Genomic DNA, 19,657 nt, shown 5'->3' on the forward strand with positions numbered 1-19,657 from the left:
TATTCTTTTTTAAAGGTCTTTGGATGTCTATGTTATGCTCACACCAAGACTAAAGATAAATTTCTTCCTAGAGCTACTAAATGTGTTTTCCTTGGTTATTCTTTTGGACAAAAAGGATACAAAGTGTATGATCTAACTACTCACAAGTGCTTTCTCACAAGAGATATCATTTTCAAGGAAGATATATTTCCTTTCAAAGATATAAATGTTGTCCCTACTGATTCTTATAATGATTCTCACATTACAAATTCTCCAATCATCAGTTTCCATGATAGTCCTATCTTTTCATCTACATCCCCTACTTTTCCTAATTCTATTTCAGCTTTTGATAATGTTTCTTCAACACCTTCTATCAATCCTGTTGTATCTCCAGTTCATATGAACAATATTTCACCTACCATATCATCTACTACCTTAAATCATGAAAATCCCTCTACTTCTCCTTCTACTGACCTTTCTAATCATTCTATTTCTCCTATTCCAGTTCCTTTCACATCTATCTCTCCTGCTTCACATGATATATCTTCTTCTTCTCAAATACCTACCAATCCTATGTCTTCCATTAGGCACTCTTCCAGAAATATTAAACCTCCTATCAAGCTCCAAGATTATGTTTGTCCTAGCTTGCCTAATACTTCTTCTTCTTTGTCTTTTTCTGTTAATACACAATCTGCTAAGATGGAACCTTCTACTTATTATCAAGCAAGTGTTTATCCTGAGTGGCAACTTGCTATGCAAAAGGAATTAGATGCACTCGAAAGTAATGATACTTGGGAATTGCAAAAGTTACCTAAGGGGAAGAAAGCAATTGGGTGTAAATGGGTGTTTAAAGTGAAATATAATCCAGATGGTTCTATTGACAGACATAAGGCTAGGTTAGTAGCAACTAGCTACCAACAAATAGCTGGGGAAGACTTTACTCATACATTCTCACCTGTTGCTAAGATAGCCACAGTGAGAGTTGTTATCTCTCTTGCTACTGCTAAGCATTGGCCTTTATGTCAACTTAACATAAACAATGCTTTTTTACATGGTTACTTAGATGAAGAGGTGTTTATGAAACCTCCTTTAGGATATCAGAAGGCCAAGTCAGGAGATGTTTGCAGACTCAAAAGATCTCTGTATGGTTTAAAGCAGGCTTCCAGACAATGGAATAAAGAATTGAATAAATTTTTGTTTAGTCTTGGCTTCATTCAGTCTAAGCAGGACTAGTCTTTATTTACAAGAAATCTTGATGGTGAATTTGTGGTGATATTGGTGTATGTGGATGACATGGTGTTGACTGACACTAGTAGAACTCAAATTGATCATATCAAGGCAGCCTTAGACAAGGCATTTACCATCAAAGACTTGGGTGACATTAAATATTTTCTGGGAATAGAAGTCATCCGGAATTCTTCTGGAACTTTATTGAGTCAAAGAAAATACATATCAGACATCATTAAGGACTTGAACTTGGGTACTTCCAAGCCTGTTTCTTCACCATTACCTAAAGGGTTGGGTCTATCTACTGATCAGGGTGAAATACTTGAAGATCCTGAAGTGTATAGAAGGCTTGTAGGGAGACTGTTGTATCTTAATATCACAAGGCCAGATCTTTCATATGCTACACAACATCTTAGCCAGTTCCTAAGTTGTCCAAGAAAGCCTCACCTTCAAGCAGCAATGTATGTGGTTAGGTATCTAAAGCACACAATCAATATGGGGTTATTCTATTCAGCCTCTTGTGATCTTAATCTCACTGCATATAGTGATGCAGACTAGAGCTCGTGTATGTTTAGCAGTAGATCTCTCAGTGCTTACTGTGTTTTCTTGGGTAATCACTTAGTTTCTTGGAAAACTAAAAAGCAAAGAACAGTAAGTAAATCTTCTGCAGAAGCAGAATACAGAAGTATGTCTTCTACAGCTTCTGAAATTGTGTGGCTTGAGGGTTTGTTGCAAGATTTACAAGTAAATGTTACACTTCCTATTTATATGTATTGTGATAATCAGGCTGCTGAACATATTGCACAGAATCCTGTCTTCCATGAGAGGACTAAGCATCTCAAGAGAGATTGTCATTATGTACGAGAACAAGTAGAAGCTGGATTCCTTCAAACTGCTCATGTTCAAAGTTCTGCACAGCTTGCTGATCTCCTCACCAAACCTCTTCCAGGACCTCAGCATCTTCTTTTAGCTTCCAAGCTTGGTCTTGTTGATTGTTCACAAGTCCAGCTTGAAGGGGGAATATGAAGACTATTACATAAAAAAACTGATATTGTAATAAAAGGAGTTAGTTAGAGTTAGTTAGTGCTTAATATTCTGTTAGGTGTTCTAACAAACTCTACTATAAATAGCATATGTAGCCATTGTATTTTCTCCCTGATTTCAACTACTCATTCAATAAGAACACATTGTGTAATATCCCGAAAATTTTAAACTTCCTTAAATTAAATAATCTTAATTAGTGGCTAAATTTTTCCTTTAATCATAAGTTAAGATCAAAATTTTTGTTATTTTATGTCCAAGTAATGATAATATATATATTGTATGGCTAGAGTTGCTAATAATAATAAGTTATGCTAGATGATTTCATTAGTTAAAATAAGAAGACAAATTAATTACTAAACAAATTAATTACTAAACAAGTTGATGGCCTAAAAAGGAAAAGAAAAAGAAAAAGAAGAAATTGAAAGAAACAGAAAAACATTTTCTTCTCCTTCGACCCATTTCAGTTTTCTTTTCTCAAACAACCCACCCATGAATTTCTAACTCTAAAATGGATTATTCTTGCTCAATCAAACTCATATTCATATAAAATTCATTAATCAAACAAAATTACCCGATAACCCATTTTTATCCATTCAAATTCATCAACCCAATTGGGCAAAAATTAGAACTCAACAATGGCTATAAATAGCCATGTTCATCTCCTCAAACCATTCACTCAAACCATTTGAGTCTTCGCCGGAAAACACCACCCAAAACACCCCTCAAATCCCCTGTTTTTTTTTTAATTTTCTCTCTCCTCTGTTTTCGTGCGACCACCGTAGCACCACCACCCTCCACCGACAACAACCATCGTTATAACCACCACCGCCTGCTTCTGTTCGCAACCAACAACCACCGCGGCGCCAACCCAGCCGTATTCCCTTCTCCGTCGTTCAGCTTCTTCTCCCTCCTCTCGCCCAGTTTACCTCTCTCTCGTGTCTCCCTCCTCGTCGCGTCGTTGACCGCGCGCACCGCCAGACCGCAGCTACAGCACCGACGAACCCGAGCCGAGAGTCGCCGGAGTTTCGCGCCTTCCGCCGCTGTCGCCGGAGCCTCGTCCGTTCTCCCCTGCTCTCTGGTTCACGCTATTCGGTTGAAGCAGAGGTATGTTAAAAGTTAAAACATACCTCTCCCCTTATATGTTGTGTTATATTTTGTTGGGCTTTAGAGTTTAATAGTTTGATAAATTATCTGGGCTGGAATAATTAACTCAGTAGATGAAATGGACTAAGGGAGAGAGTTTGATTCTTTAACTCACTTGGATATCAATATTGATGTTTAGTCAAAATATAATAAATGACTCACTATATAATACTTGTGATTCGGTAATTAATAAACGATTAAACGATAATTTATGTGATAATACTTAACAATATATTTATATATATATATATATATATCTAACCTTTGCAATTTGATTATTATGAGACTAGATAATGATGTAGTATGTGATAACCTTAATATTATATTTTATATAATTATAATATTTCAACTAAAAAGTAATAGTAATAAGTGTAGTTCACTTGTTAAAATTGTATATGTTAAGGTAGCAGTTAATTAAATTACAAGAACGAAAGAGTTCTATTACGAGTTTTATAATTATAAGTCATTAAGTATAATCATGAACCATAAGATTAATGACCACTGTTTTAATTTATAAAATGACGAATATGTTTAAAGGACTCTATGATAAATAGAATGAAGTTTCTAATTAAAGGTTAACAAAACTATAACGTTTTGAAATTCATAAAATATGAAAAGGTTATAATAAGACGTTCATATTCAATAGTCGTGAATTATAGCTTAAACGCTAAGTTGTTAAGTGGAAAGGGCGCCTACGACCTTTTATCAACCACCAAAGACGATAATATATATATAACTCCTAAAATGGACACATGACGGAAATGGACCAGTAAACTCAGAATTCCGAATAAAATATTAATAAATCTTTTATTGATCCGTGAATTGATTATTAGATTAAAAAGGAAGAGATATTACAACGCCTTTCCCTACGATCAAGGTTGTTAAGCAGGATTCCAGGTAACGTCTACTGCTAACACCCACAATTCCTTTCGAATGAAGTTTTATGGTATTTTACACTATGTTGTTGATGTATGGATTGTGGGATATGAAATGTTTTATGAATATGATGATTTTCGATGATATGAAATGATTTTGATGTTTATGAAAATATGAGGATGATGACATGCTCTATGACGTAAATGATGTTTTATGATTATGATTACGATGATGTAACGTAACTATGATATGTAAAAGAGACGAAACATGATAAGGTACAGTGAAAGATGGTTCTTGGCAGTATGATACGGGCACCGCAAGTGTCACCTATGTTGTGACCGCCTGACTGTTTTATGATTACGGGCACCGCAAGTGTCACCTAAGTTGTGACCGCCTGACTGTTTAAATGATACGGGCACCGCAAGTGTCACCTATGATGTGACCGCCTGACTGTTATGTAATGGGAGACGTCCCTTATGTTATGATGTACTCGCCAAGTTACCAAAGTAAAAGATGTATGATGATGAACATGATAAAGAAGATAATGTAACATGTTATGCTATGCTTGTGAAACACTTTAATTATTCTCTCCTCCCTGTTTTTAAATAAAATGATGTGAAATGAATTTACGAGGTTAGAGTAGTATGTTACTGAGCCTCGGCTCATGACGTTTTGTTTTTCTGTTTTAGGTATGCATATGAAGATGGGATGACGTAGCAGTGAGGATTAAATTACGTTAATTCATGCGACTATGACGGTTATGTAATTCAAGTTTATGATCACTAGATTTCGTAACATTAGCTATGCTTAAGCTATCTATATATATTTCTAGAATTACTACCACTATTATAGAGGTTTAATTATATGAAAGAATGTTGCCTTGTACCTTCCTGTGTGGAGAGTACGGCAGTGACGCACCGACTAAGCTAAGAAGGTCTTCCGCTGCTAATCCTTGTAATTAATTAACCTAATAGTGATGCTTAAAAGTCGGGGCGTTACACATTGTTCTTACTTTCTCTAACCTCAAGTCAGTTTTATATTGATTCACACAAATACATAGAGCATATAACTTATATAAGCATCACTTAGATAAAGAATAATGATGTACATTCTAATTAAAGAGCATAACGATAAAATATCAAACCACTGATATATATAGCATACTAACTAATATCAAGTATTGCTAATAATAACAAACAACCAGCGATGTCAAAGATAGAGAAGACTCCAACCTTATCACATCTTACACGGATATAGCAATGCTGAATCGATCTCCCTGCACCATATATACAAATTATTTGTGCCATTTGTACGACCTGGAGGGTACTAATTATTAGTGTCTAATTCTACAGTACATAAATATAATATATAATTGTTCCCCTAAGAATTAATATCCTAACTACTAATATATCCTAAAGATATTTATCATATCTTTAGTATCCTAATATATCTCTAACAAATTGTTAAAAGAAAGAAGAAAGGGGTGTCTACAGTAGTAATACAACCATCATGAAATCACAATTCAAGGAGAAGCAATGTAAACAGGAAATAAGATGCAACATGGATATAATAGAGGACTTCAGAGAACATCATTGTTACACCAAAGCAGACCATCTCCACATATGATACAACTCAAATGTGCATATATTAACAAATAACATGTTACGTCCTAATATTTGCTTAAGCTGGAAAGTGCAGGTAGGATGTTTGCCAGCACTACTTGGAAAGCAGCTAAGAAGAATCAGGTAGCAGCTACAGCAAGTACTTACAAATCCCGAAAGATAATCCAACAAAGAAAGCATTGGATACTGATCAAGACTTAGTCAAAGAACGTTGCTTCAGCAGTCAAGCCTAAAAGATAGGACGAGATCAGCAGTTGAGCAGAAGATGGAAGTATCCCTCGATTTTAGGAGAATATGGCAAGATAGTAAGAGTTAGTTGCAAAACGACTAATTGTAAACAACATTCAAAACAATGTATTAGTATAAATAAAAAAAAGGAGGATCTTGGGAGAATAAGTTCTTTACATCATTTACATTCGAATATTTTCCTTTGCTTTCACAATACAAAAAAGTGTACTTAGTATAAGCTGCAAGCTGTAAGCTGTAATTCTCATACATAGTGGATTGGTGGACTCAATTCTACCCGCGGTTTTTACCCTTCTTCCTGGGGTTTTCCGCGTCACCATTTCTTGGTGCCTTGTTTCTTTTCTGCATTTGTTCATTTTTGTAGCTAGCATTCTTTGTTGTTCATAGCTGCATCTTCATTAGCTGTAGATCCTCAGCTAAGTTCTGTCTGATCAGAATTTGACATAAACAGTTTGGCGCCAACCGTGGGGCTCTACAACTAATTAGCTTATAAACTCTCATAAAAATCTTAAAAAGAAAATAACTTCATTTCATTCTAGAAAAAATGGCTGATGATACTGCCGAAATGATGAAGGCTGCTTTGCTGAAACCTCAGAAGGATTTTCGCCGCAATCAATCTGAAACTCAGCAGACTATTGATAGTCTCAGGAAGGAGCTCGAGTATGTCAAAAGCAGCAAATCGCCCAAGCCCCGTGGCCAGGGACTGACCCCCCGTAATCTCAATCTCGAGGATCCCAGCGCCAGCGAAGGCGAAGATGAAGGAAATCAGGCCAGATCTGACGAAGAAGAAGAGGAGGCAGATCCTGCCGCTAAGAAGATGTCGCTCCTGGAATCTCAGAACAGAAAGATACTCCGCATGCTGGCAAAGTTACCTAGAGCACCAACTCCCGTGGCTGAAGAATCTCCCAATGGCTATGCGCAGTCCCCCCTTCGTGGATGAAATTGCAAGGGCTAGGATCCCTAAGAAGATCAATGTGTCCCAGCCTCACAAGTTGTATGATGGAGCTGCGGATCCCTATGATCATGTGGGCTACCAGCATGTACTCCAACTCTCAACTTGTCCAACACTTCAGACGTGCACAAGTCTAAATCTATTGCAATCCACTTTTCACTTTACATGATTAACAATTTATTACTTGTTATGGCTCACAACTAGAACAAATGTTACCATTATCACATAATCATAAACTTTCATTTTTATCTTACAATTAGATAAGTGATCACACAACTTAACAATCCTTGATTAATTCCAATTTTAATCCAATTTTCCTTTATTTGTTGAACCTAGTCAACAACCAAACTACCTTTCATAGGTATAAAATATCAACTTACCAGATAAGCTCCTCAGTCTTTATAAAGCGGTGAAATAATAAAAAAGGAACAACATGATTCAATCATGATCCAAACTAATAAACATATAGTAATCCCTCATATGAATTAATACAATAAAGTTCTCAAACCCCGTATGCTTGCATCAATCTTCCATATAAACATAATATAAATCTCATAAATAACATGTTTCGCACAACGGCATAAAACATGCAAATTCAAGTTAATAGTAATCGCATATGAACTCAATTAGTTCCCTATACGTGATACTACCACTAGTACAAAAAAGGCAATTTGCGTCGGATGTGAGGCGCCTATTTGCGTCGGACTATGGTGCGACGCCAAAGCCCTCGACGCAAATGACTCAGAAACGATCTGCGTCGTATGCGGAAACGACGCAGATTAGTTAGTTATTTGCGTCGCACGTTGTATACGGTGCGACGCAGATGGCTACCACAGCCCAACACCAAGTTCAAAGGGTAATGTGCGTCGCACATCGCCTAGGGTGCGACGCATATAAGTGATTTGCGTCGCACCTTGGGCTACGTGCGACGCAAATTGCAATTTTTTAAAAAAAAAAAATTTTTTTTTAAAATTTTTTTTTTAATTAAAAAAACTTGGAATGAAGGTGAACTTTTCGAGTGAAATAATACTGAATAATATGAGGAGGGGAATAATATGAATTGTTCAGCGAGGTCGTTGAAACTAACAAAGAAATTAATTTCGTGAACCATAATTTAAGTTATGGGACATGAATATTGCAATTAACATGACGAAAATCTCAAAATGAAAATTATACAGTACAAATCATCAAAATAAAATAAATTAAACAATCGAAATATAAAAATCTGAAATTAAACAATGAAATTATACAGCGAGGTCGATGAAACGAACCAAAAAATTATATCACTTGTACATCCAGTATAGAATGAAAAAAATCTGGAATAATATGAAGTGTTCAGCGAAATCCTAAAACAATCGAAATATAAAAAAATCTGAAAAAATCCTACGCTTAAACAACAGAAATATAAAAATCTGAAAATAATGAAACAACCGAAATGTAAGATCTTGTCTGCAATTTCTTCTCTTCCTCCTTCAGATCTGGAAATTCAATGAATTTCATTATAATATATACGAGAAATTAAAAAGAAAAAAAACCAAGAATTTATCTTTAGCAAACACTAGTACAGAATTGAAGGAGATTTATGCTTAAACAACAGAAATATAAAAATACCTGAAAATCGAAGAACTCTTCGAAATTGAAGAAGAACTTGTCGAAATTGAAGAACTCTTCGAAATTGAAGAATAACTTGTCGGAATTGAAGAACTCTTCGAAATTAAAGAAGAACTTGTCGAAATTTGTATGCCAAAGATCCGAAAACACGAAATTAAGAAGAATTGAAGAAGAACTTGTCGAAATTTGTATGCCAGACACCCGAAAACACGAAATTAAGAAGATTTATGCTTTCGTTATTGAGATTCGAAAGAGAGATGAAGGTTAAGAGAGAGAAAGGGTGAGGTTGAGGGTGAGAGAGAGGGTGATGAGAAAGAGGCGCTGGGTTTCTTCGCTGCAAATGAAGTTTTTTAGGGTTTGAGGATATAAAACACGGGTGGGCTTGTATACTGCGTCGCACCATGGGCTTCATGCGACGCAGATTACTTTGTTATGTGCGTCGCATGATGGGCTTCATGCGACGCACATAGATGATTTGCATCACACGTTATTTAGATACGACGCACATAATTCGTCTTATGCGTCGATTCATTGTCGCATGCGACGCAAATAGTATATTTGCATCGTTTCCGTGTTTGTGCGACGCAAATGGGGCGACGCAAATTGACCTTTTTCTACTAGTGTACATACTTCTCATCCTTAAAATAATGATACTAATCCAATTAACACATAGGTATGTACCGTGTACGTACATTGTGTAGACAAATCAAGTGGCCGCTTTCACAACCTTAAAAGTCGTCTAAAGAGAATTCTACACTTAAACTAATCAATATAAATTCAATATTAATCGTTTATGTATTTACAGCAATAATTAAATACTTTAAACCCTTCTTAAAAGTGTTTAAAAACCTTTTCGATCATTAGAACTTAAGTATTAAAGCCTCTTAGTATAGTACTATTATACTAGCTAGCTACTAAAAACTCTCAAAATCCATGTTTTAAAATCATAAATCTCCATTAACAATACTCTTTTCAAATTTCCAGAAACATATTATATATCAACTCTTTTTAAACATGCTTCAACATATTTAAAATCATAAGAATAATAAATCTTCATAAACTATAATATACTACTATGATTTCTAACTTTTAAAATCCTTAAAAACTCATGCTTTGATAATTAGAAATACAATTCCAATATATTTAATAAATCTAAATTTTTTAATTTCTTTAATACATAAATATATAAACTTAGATTCATAAATAAATCATCAAACTAAAGCTTTTAAACATAATCATACTCAAAACAAATCTTAAAAACATAAACTTTGAATAAAAACTTAAGGAGGAAGAAAAGTAATCAAACCAAAGCTGGCAACAACTACTTAAGGCGGTCGGTGATAGTCGACAGCGCGGCAGACCGACGAAGCAAAGAAGTGAAGGCCGAAAGAGAGCTAGGACGAAAACCGAAGAGAGACAAAAAGAAATAGGAGTCTTTTTCCTTGTGGGGGTTTATATAGAAATTGTGGGAGGAAGGAGGAGAGAGACAATAATTATGCGGGAAAAATTTGGGGTTTATGGGGGTTTATATTGGTTCCCCTTGTGGGCTTAAGAAAAGGTAATTGGGCTCAAATAGAGTTTAATGATTAATGAAATTAGTATTTGAGTTCCCAATATCCGATTAGGAGTCCTTTTATTCCTAATCCAAATAGAGTTTGGGTTCCTCATACCCACTTAGAATTCTTTTCCAATTCCTAAAAGTGTTGTAAGCTTTTCAAATATTTTTCAAAGCATGCCTACGCAAAATATTTTAACTTTTATAATCATTAAAATAATTCCCTTGACATTCAAATAATCAACCTTTGAAAAAACTAAATCATTTAAATACTAAAATTGATTTAAATATATATTATGTTTGGGCCCAATAATGCCTAGAACTAGTGGAAAAAACATCAAGTACTCCGGTTAAAAACCCTACAAGTGCTCCGTATTTGACCCGTAGCAGACGCCATACGAGCACTTGAGTATTTATCAAGTGCTTCGGTTTTCAACCGGAGCACTTAGATTCACAAGTGCTCCGGTTGTATTAAAAAACAAAGCACTTGTGGATTTTTTATGCTCAATATAAGTCAAGTGCTTCGGTTGATAAGGGGAAACCGGAGCACTTGGTTTCACAAGTGCTCCGATTTTCCACTGGAAAGACTGAGCTTTTAAAAAAAAAAAATTATAACCTGCTACCCTTGCTTACCAGCAGCATGGGTAACAAGTCTTAAAAACCAAAACTGAAGTAATAAAGCAGCAGTATACATTTGTATAGTAGAGAAGAAGAATGATTTTACTTCACCACATAGCAAAATATCAACATATTACTTAAAATTATGTCTGAATCTCTCCCTAAACTAATTGTTTAATTATTAAAAAAGGAATAGTTCTCTAAAATTAGGCCCAAAGTGTCACTTATGGACTACACTTGCCGAATTGCGGCAGGCGGGGAGCTGGTGCTGCCAGTGAGCTCCTACTGGTGCAGCCGGTGAGCTGCTCTAGTGCTGCCAGCATATGGGCTGCAGGTGCTGCCTATTCTTTTTGTGCTGCAGGTTTGTTTCTCATCCTTGACTAGGTGTATTACCTTAATAAATCCTCTCCCAGCAACATCTGGTGTAGAGCAATTAAAGCTGAGAGACTGGATCCCATCGTGCTCAGAAGCAGCATTAGTTCCCTCCACCAAGCAATAACAACTCTCCTAGACCAAATACTTCCCTTTTATAGCACAAAGTAACCTAAAGTAGTAACATTGAGAGATTCAAAGGTTATCAACAGCTTAAAAGGACCAAAAAGTGAACCTCAAAGTTGAGATACAAGCTACTGTATGCAAGCTATACAGAGTGGTAAGAAACTAACAATAATAAATTAATCCTCGTGAATAGAAACTGAAGTAGTTCACATTAACATGATGGTTAAAGAAAAGTACCTAGAAAATGGCCCAGAGAGATTAGAACCCTTAACTACTAACTTCACTGTCTCAGCAGCAGGAACCGCAATAGGACTGATGCTTAAGATTCGACTCTCTGGCGACTGGGTGTATCTAGAAGAACTCGGCCTTCAGCACAGATTCAAAAGAAATTGAATTAGAGTTGGTTCAAAAAGGACGCTAGCAAATATATGTCCCATAAAAAGTCCAAGATGCTCAAAGTAATAAATTTGGTAATAAACTGATCTGATTTTATACATTAATCAACAAAAACAGCTGGGATAGAGGGGATGGGAGTGATGAAAACCAACCATCACAGATAAATGTTGCACGTTGCTGAACTCTGGTATAGATCCATCCTGTCTTCAAAAACGGGTCATCAGGCATACTCAATAGCCTACTCAAACTGGAGCTCATGTCAAAGCAGAGCTGCAAGAACAATAATAACAATCATGACAACAGAATCATTGTCTAGCACAAAAAGATTAGGCAATCCACCTAGTCAAGGATGAGAAACAAACCTCCTCCCATAAAGACTTGTTCAAACGGAAATATATTGTCAAAACAATACAGCCAGGCCTAATGTACCCCTCAATGTTAGTAGGACTGCGAGATAACCAATTAAGGATCTGGAGAGCATCAAGTCAAATACCTCAACTATATAACATCAAAAAGATATGTGGCTAAATAATGTTATGACCAGGATAGGGGGTAGACGTTACCTGTGTTCGCAATAGATGAGGCAATTCATTTGGGTTCTTACCAAAAAGCTTGAAAACAATACGATCAGTGCGGCCACAGTTTCCACAAGATTATAGAATAATAAGGGAAAGAGAAAAGACAAAGTAACAATTGCATGAATGACATAAGGTCATACACGACTTTTTTAGTGGCCACAGTTTCCAGAAGGGTTGAAAAAATTATTACCACCTGACTCATGTATCACCCCCCCCCCCCCCCCTCTTCCTAGAAGATAATAGTTTGAGAATGTACCTGCACCTTTACATAATATCTTGAACTTATATGATTAGATAGAGATAGCAACATTATGCAAGCAGAATAGAAGCACAAGATAATTTAACTCATGTCCGTAAAATCTTATGGTCATACATCCAGCTTTCCTCAGCTTAAAGACAACGTATACTCTTGGATCAATCTCCCAGTGTCATGTCTCTTAGTCGGCGGATGCAGGTGATAACAAAGACAACAAAAAATTCATCTACTTCATTAGAGGCATAATACTGGTTTAAAAGCCAAGCATTTATACATGAAGTCGTGAGTTTGATCCTAGACTACAATGTTCTACCTCATTCCATTTGCCAATTAAAAAAATTTATACATTTTTAGAGTAGCTATTCTCAGTCTCACCAAATAATTTTTGTTAAACCAATTAGCTTTGTATGAAATTAGCTAAACTATTGAGTAATTTTGCATAGCCTTTTGATTTTCAAGGTCTTTTGTATATAGCTTATTTATAGACAACCTTTTTATCTATTTTTTTTTTTTGCAACTTTTACTTTTTTGTTCAACTAATACCTGGTCTGCCCATCAGACCATCTAACACAAAAAATTGCATAGAGAGAGAGGAGAAGTAGGGGGGGAGCCAGGCACATAATAGCTAGTACATGTATACTAGAGGAGCTCCACATAAGGAAAAGAATAGTACCTGTGTTTCACTGCCACTAGAACTGCAACGACCAGAAGTTGAATCCGAGTTTCCACTTGTTTGAGGAGGACTCGATTTCTGTAAATGTAGTTTTGGCCTTAATGAGCAGGTATGTCTCCCAAGGTAAGCCTCTTGCACACTGCCTTTTGCTGGTATAGAGCCGCCAGCTGCTTGGTAGACACCTGGTTGGGAAAGCTGGTGGAGTTTGTTGTGTCTCATGCTGATGCTCCCTCGTCAATAATCCAAGCTTTGCCTCTGATGAAGGTACATCATGAGATGATTCTTGAGCTCTTGAAGGATTCTAATTATCAGAAAAGGAGAAAAAAATTAGAGGCAAGAAGAACGAGAAAATTTGCAAATGAACAATCAGATAAAATCTGACACCTTTTCTGGAATTCCAACAGATATTCCTGCATTAAATAAACTCTGGGATCCTTGCTGTAAATTAGGCAAGTTGCTTCCATCAACTTGACTAGCAAGATTCCTCAAAAGATGAGAAATCAGATCCTGCTCTTTTTACTCATTGGAAGCATTTGCTGCATTTCACATGTATTTCATAAATTCCAGCATGCAGAATCATTTATAATGGATATAGGAGATGGGAACTTGATTAGTTTACCAACTCCTTTCGTCAATAAAAGTTGTTAAGCAATGTAGCTTGTAACATATATGCATTTAAACTTATGCCTCCCTAGATAAAGACTTCTAAACTTGTCAAAGATTTTCTATTAAATTGGAGAATGGAATTACAGCCATCATCGCAATCCCATATTAGGATTACAACCTTCCGTTGAACTTCTGATGGATCCAAAACTCAAAACTCCATTATTTTTATGCTTTTGGAGTATAAGAGGCTGAATTGAAGTGTTGGCACTTCTTACTTAGTATGAAGTAACATATAGTTTTTGCGTATTGGATTAACTTCAACTGCAAACAGCATACATCCAACATAAGGGTGTAGATGATACGAGTTAATTTGAGTTTGGGGCAGCTCAACTTGACTCGCTAGCATCTTGAGTCAAGCTCGAGTTAGGTCGAGCTCACTTGAGTCGAGTTTTGAGCGAGTCGATATCGAGTAGCTCACAAGAGTCTCGTCTTATTAGCATCCCTAAGAAACTAGATCGGAGATAGATTAGATCCACACTAAGACACATTCAGATGGGAAAAGACCCTTCAAAGTTCAAACATAAGGAAAAACCGTTATGCAAACTAATGATAATTCAGTCAAAATCTTCCAATAGCAGCTGCATATAATTGACACTTGACAAGATAAAATGTAATCAAACTGTGAACCCCGAGTAAAACTTCGATAAGAGTAAACTACATACCAGATCAGATCGTGAATGAAACAAAAACTCCAAAATCTTTCATTGACCCGCAGCAGAAAACCATTGAAATGAAATTTAACCAATCCTGGGATATATTCATGTGCAATGCAACGGGATAAGGGAACCCTAGTTTTTGGGAAAATCGTCAAATTGACCATAAACACAATAAAAATTTAAAAACAATAACAACAATAACAATTTGTAAAAAAGTGTGAATAGAGTAAGAATTTGTGATTCATTTGAACAATTTATTCGGAGCAAAAAAAAAAGATAGAGTGAAAGCAAGGAATAAACTTACTGTATTTTGGGAGATTGGAGCGAGTCAAGGAGTGTCCCCGTTGATGGAGCAACCAGGGAGGCCGGACTTCGACGACCTTTGGTTATTAGTTATTAGTTTGAATGATTACTGCTCAGCACCACCATGTGGGCTACCTTGATCCACTCTCCCACGAATCCATTTCTGGAGGTGCTCTAAGCTGGCTACTCTTTGCATGGATGCAGTTCTTCCTATTTTGCTGCCATTCAATACTTGTGTTGCAGCATTATGCAGCACATTGTCAATAATAGGAATGTCTGTGACACCACTGTTAACTCTTGGATTAGGACCGGGAAGAGGATTATTATCAACAGGCTGATAAAAATGAGGTTGTTTAGGTTCATCTTGGACCGGTACAGCAGCATCAGCTGAGTCAGAAGGGCTCCCACCAAAAGGTGACATTCCCATGGCAGATATTTCAGACATAGCCTGCAGCAAAGGGTTCATCCCTGTAACTCTCTTTACAGTCTCCTCTTCCATTTTAACCTGAAAAAACAAACTCTTAGTTATAACTTTTGAGAAAAATCTGCACTTTTGTGAAGCCAATTTAAATGAATACCTTTGCCCTTAAAGTTTCGACATCAGCTTTCAAGACCCTATTATCCACAGCAGCCTCGTTAAATTTTGGCTTATGTCAGTAAGACGCTTCAATAATGAAGAATTTTCAACTCTTAGCTGAGAAACCTATTGTAGAGAGGTTACTGAAGATGATGAGGGGTTCAAATACAATTATTAAATGTGCAGATGAATATGAAATAGCAAATGTAGAAGCAGAAAAACCTGTGTCTCAAGTTCAGTCAGATGTGCCTGCTTTCTCCTCCTTGAGCGCCGAGCTGACTCTCCATTTGAGAGCATTCTGAAGTGAGAAAAAAAACATAAATCATTGGTAAAAATTGACAATGCTAGTTGATGTTTATGTCACCTAAAGACATTGAACGAACAAAAGGATAACAAGCAGCAAGCCTTAAAGCGACTTAAAGAACTAGATAAACGGGGTTGTTAAACAGACTCAGGAGACCCAGCCAATGGTGAAATTGGGAACTGTACTAGGTGGCTCTCACCTCTCTTTGTTTGGAAAAATCAGAAAGACCAAATGTAGGAGAAACGGAAAACAAAAATTTGATTATACAAGAGATGTCCTGTACGATATTACTTCCAAAAACGTATGCAATCTTGAGACATTTTACAAAAAATACTACAATAGAAATTGGGACAAGAGGAACAGGTTAATCTAGGACAACTCATCACAAAGAAATAGGTCTTCAGTAATATTGGTTTCCTATGGTGAAAAACAGCTGCACTAGAGAAGTCCTTGGGTCCAGAATCTAAATATTTATCACCCTTTATCAAACTTACTCATAACTCAACCTTTCAATGAAATGACGTCGAAAGATCCTCAAGCACTACGTGCTACCTGACCTCTGTAGGAAAGATTTATACTAGTTGGAAGATTACAAATACTATCTCTCTAAAAGATGTAATTATAATAGACAGGGAGAATTGATCTACTTGTTGTTTAATGAAAGAAAACCATTATTCCTTACGTCAGCTTCAAGAAAACCTACTCCTTTGAGATTCTCTCAAATACCAGGATTAATTCAAAACAAAGACCAATACATTGATTATATTCGGCTTTGTTCAACACTTCTACAGGGATATCACAACCATTCCCAAGCTCAAACATTGCATAGACATTCAAGATTCTAATAATGGAGAATCAAGTAAGGGAGAGAAAAGATATATTACATCAAGGTATTCTTATATGAAGATGCACTAGTTACGTAATCCTGGAGCATCACGTCATCCTAAATTACACAATCAGATCAGTCATTTAACATTAATGCTTAGTTCTGATATTGAGAGTTGTTCACTAGAAGAGTACATTATACCACATATTCTTGTAATACAGGGTCCATTAAATATTTCAAGTAGGTACTGCAAGCGCGATACTGCAATAAAGAAGAAAATACTGCAATAAAGAAGATAATTATATTTGCATACCTTAATTAGGTTCATTATAACAATTTTGCAAAATAAGATAAAAATACAGATTTTAATCAAATACCTATATACCTTGAGTAATTTGAACTTGAAATCGATCAGATGGAGAATCCTGAGGTTCTACAAATTGCGAAGAAACGGACCTAGTTAGTGAGACAACCCTTAAAAACTTCCATTGAAAACCCTAGGAGAGAGAAAATTGAGGCGATTATGATGATGATTGAACAGTAAGTGATATAAATCAGGAAATATGCAACAATAATTAAAACAACATTGACAACAGGAACTATATATTATATACAAAGATTATTGATACATACATAAAAAAGGTATCACATGAATTTCCAAGATTTAAAAACACATCAAAGTATTGAATTATTACCAAAAACTAACTGCCGGAAAGAGAAAGAAAGTTAGAGGGGACTAAAAATTCATGAATCACGAAATTTAGAGCTAGATTTATCTTCTAACAATCAAAGTTAAGAGGAGACTCAAATTTAGGGCTAGATTTATCTCAGATTACAATTGAGGAAACAGAAACTCACCATTTTCTCCAAGACTCCGACGACCGACGCACCATTAGTTGAACGGACCGCGGACCGACCACGGCGAGGCGACGACCAGCCGACTGAGAGGAGACGATCTCCGAGAGAGTGACTTGAGTTTGAGAGTTTAAGAGAGTGACTTGAGTTTGAGAGAGAGTTTGAAAAATGAAACGACGCTGAGGAAGTTTTAGGTTTCGTTATTTTTTTGGAGGAAAACTTGTGCAAGTGCTCGGGTTGATTAACCGGAGCACTTATTCACAAGTGCTCCGGTTGACTAGTCAAACGGAGCACTTGACATCAAGTGCTCCGGTGGGATATTCAACCGGAGCACATGTAAATTTTTTATATTAAAATTTTCACAAGTGCTTGGGTTGATTATTCAACCGAAGCACTTGACAAGTAGCACAAGGAGTTTTTTCCACTAGTGTAGTGGGCCCCTACACGCTCCGAAGCTCCTCGCCAGCGTGGCAGTCCTCCAGTGGGACCCACCCATCTTAAATCCTGTGCCAGCATGGCAGAGATATTCTTCATACATTTTAACACCTATAAATATGGGGCAGATCCCCATTATTGAGGTAATAACTTCTACACAAACTACTTCACAGATCCCAATTAATACACATCAACTGACTTGATCGTTGGAGGGGCGATCCCGGATCCACCCCAGGGGTAGTCTAACTTTCGTTCTGTGCAAGTCTCCTAGCAATCTTCGAGCATCTGGCCCTCATTAACCCTAATCTCGATCCATCCCGCATAATACAAGTTTTTACCCGAAACAGGTTGGCGCCGTCTGTGGGGACATCGAACTAAAAGTCATGGCCATCACTCGGAGAAATCGGAGACGACAAAGGACTCTCGTCCCCTCTCACCACTCGAGAGCACCATCTCATGAGGTGGCTGACGAGAAAGCGGAGAACCCCCGGCAGGTCCCTGTCCTCTCGTCCCGCCACCAGCACGTCTTCGAAGAGGTTCATCCTCGAGAGGCTACAAGTGCAATGAACCTCGGGGTGCCCCGAGCTAGGATAGCTCAAACACCAACGGGCCCCCCTCGATATGAGCAGACCAGCCCTAATCCGGTCACTCAACAAGATCTTTACCAACTAGCTGACCGTCTCAGCGATAATTTTAAGCCCAGCCTCCGAGCTCCAATATTGAACTTCCAGGCATGAGGAGAAGGGACCTCGAACAGACCACATCTTCCTCCCATGCCTCGACTGGTTATTGATCACAATCGAGCAAGGAACCTCGATCAACCCCAGGTCATAGCCCTCGATCCGCCGAATTCACCACGAGTGTCTCGAAGGGCAGCTCAAGTCGCCCCTAGCAAGGGGGACGCGCGACATGTGATCAACGAACACCATATGAGAAACGGCAATCGTGACGCTCGTGAAGTCTTAAACGAAAAACGAGCACAGTCCAAGGCAAGGAATACGCCTCCCAGCCCTAACCGAGAACAGAGAGAACCTCAAGAGAGGGAGCCTCGACATCGTTGGGGTAATCGAGAACGAGCGTCTAGTAGCTCTGAGTCCAGCCGCGAATCAGAGGCTCAAATAGGAAATCTAGGGTTCCTCCCATCGACATCGTTGGGGTCATCGAGAACGAGCGTCTAGTAACTACAGACCCCATCGACCATCTGGCAGCATTTAAGGCACAGATGAGTTTGCATACTAGCAGCGAGGCTGCGTGGTGTATGTTTTTCCCAACCACTTTGAAGGGGTTGGCCTTAACCTGGTTCACGGAGCTCCCCTTCGGAAGTATATCGAGCTTTGCGGTCCTCGAGATAGCCTTCAAGCAGAACGTCATCGTCGGTAGAAGACATCAGAAGACTAGCATTCACCTCATGTCGATTAGACAGCGGAGAGATGAGGACTTAGCCGACTATATCAAAAGGTTCCATGAGGAGTCATTAATGGTCTCCGACCTCCAGGACAGCGTTGCGTTCACCGTACTCATGTCCAGGTTGTACCCCTCGAGCAGATTCAAGCTTAAGCTCGCGGAGAGTGAAGCCTCATCATTTTCAAAGGCCATGAACCTTGCCTAAAAGTTCATTTAGGCCTCCGATATCTGTAAATTGCATGAGGAGTCCAGCTCCGGAAAGAGAAAGCATGAATACTCCCCTCGAGCGAATAACCCAAGGGATGTCCCTCGAAAAGAGAAAGACAAGAAGCCCCGATTGGAGGACAAAGGGCACGA

At 37.6% G+C, this 19,657-nt stretch overlaps 1 long non-coding RNA gene and 2 pseudogenes across 1 annotated transcript; all 3 read right to left on the reverse strand.

The window, feature by feature from the left end:
• Positions 1–8,305: 8,305 nt before the first annotated feature.
• Positions 8,306–8,880, reverse strand: LOC125499040 (uncharacterized). Its single transcript, XR_007275703.2, has 2 exons — positions 8,701–8,880; positions 8,306–8,567 (listed from the first exon to the last, which is right to left on the reverse strand). It is a non-coding gene; the product is annotated as an uncharacterized LOC125499040 (long non-coding RNA).
• A 2,254-nt stretch (positions 8,881–11,134) lies between these two features.
• LOC125499120 (squamosa promoter-binding-like protein 1) lies at positions 11,135–14,286 on the reverse strand (annotated as a pseudogene).
• A 711-nt stretch (positions 14,287–14,997) lies between these two features.
• On the reverse strand, positions 14,998–19,267 carry LOC104903285 (light-inducible protein CPRF2-like; annotated as a pseudogene).
• Between the last annotated feature and the right edge of the window lie 390 nt (positions 19,268–19,657).

Source organism: Beta vulgaris, chromosome 6 (genome assembly GCF_026745355.1).
Source record: "Beta vulgaris subsp. vulgaris cultivar EL10 chromosome 6, EL10.2, whole genome shotgun sequence".
Taxonomy (NCBI): Eukaryota; Viridiplantae; Streptophyta; class Magnoliopsida; order Caryophyllales; family Amaranthaceae; genus Beta; species Beta vulgaris.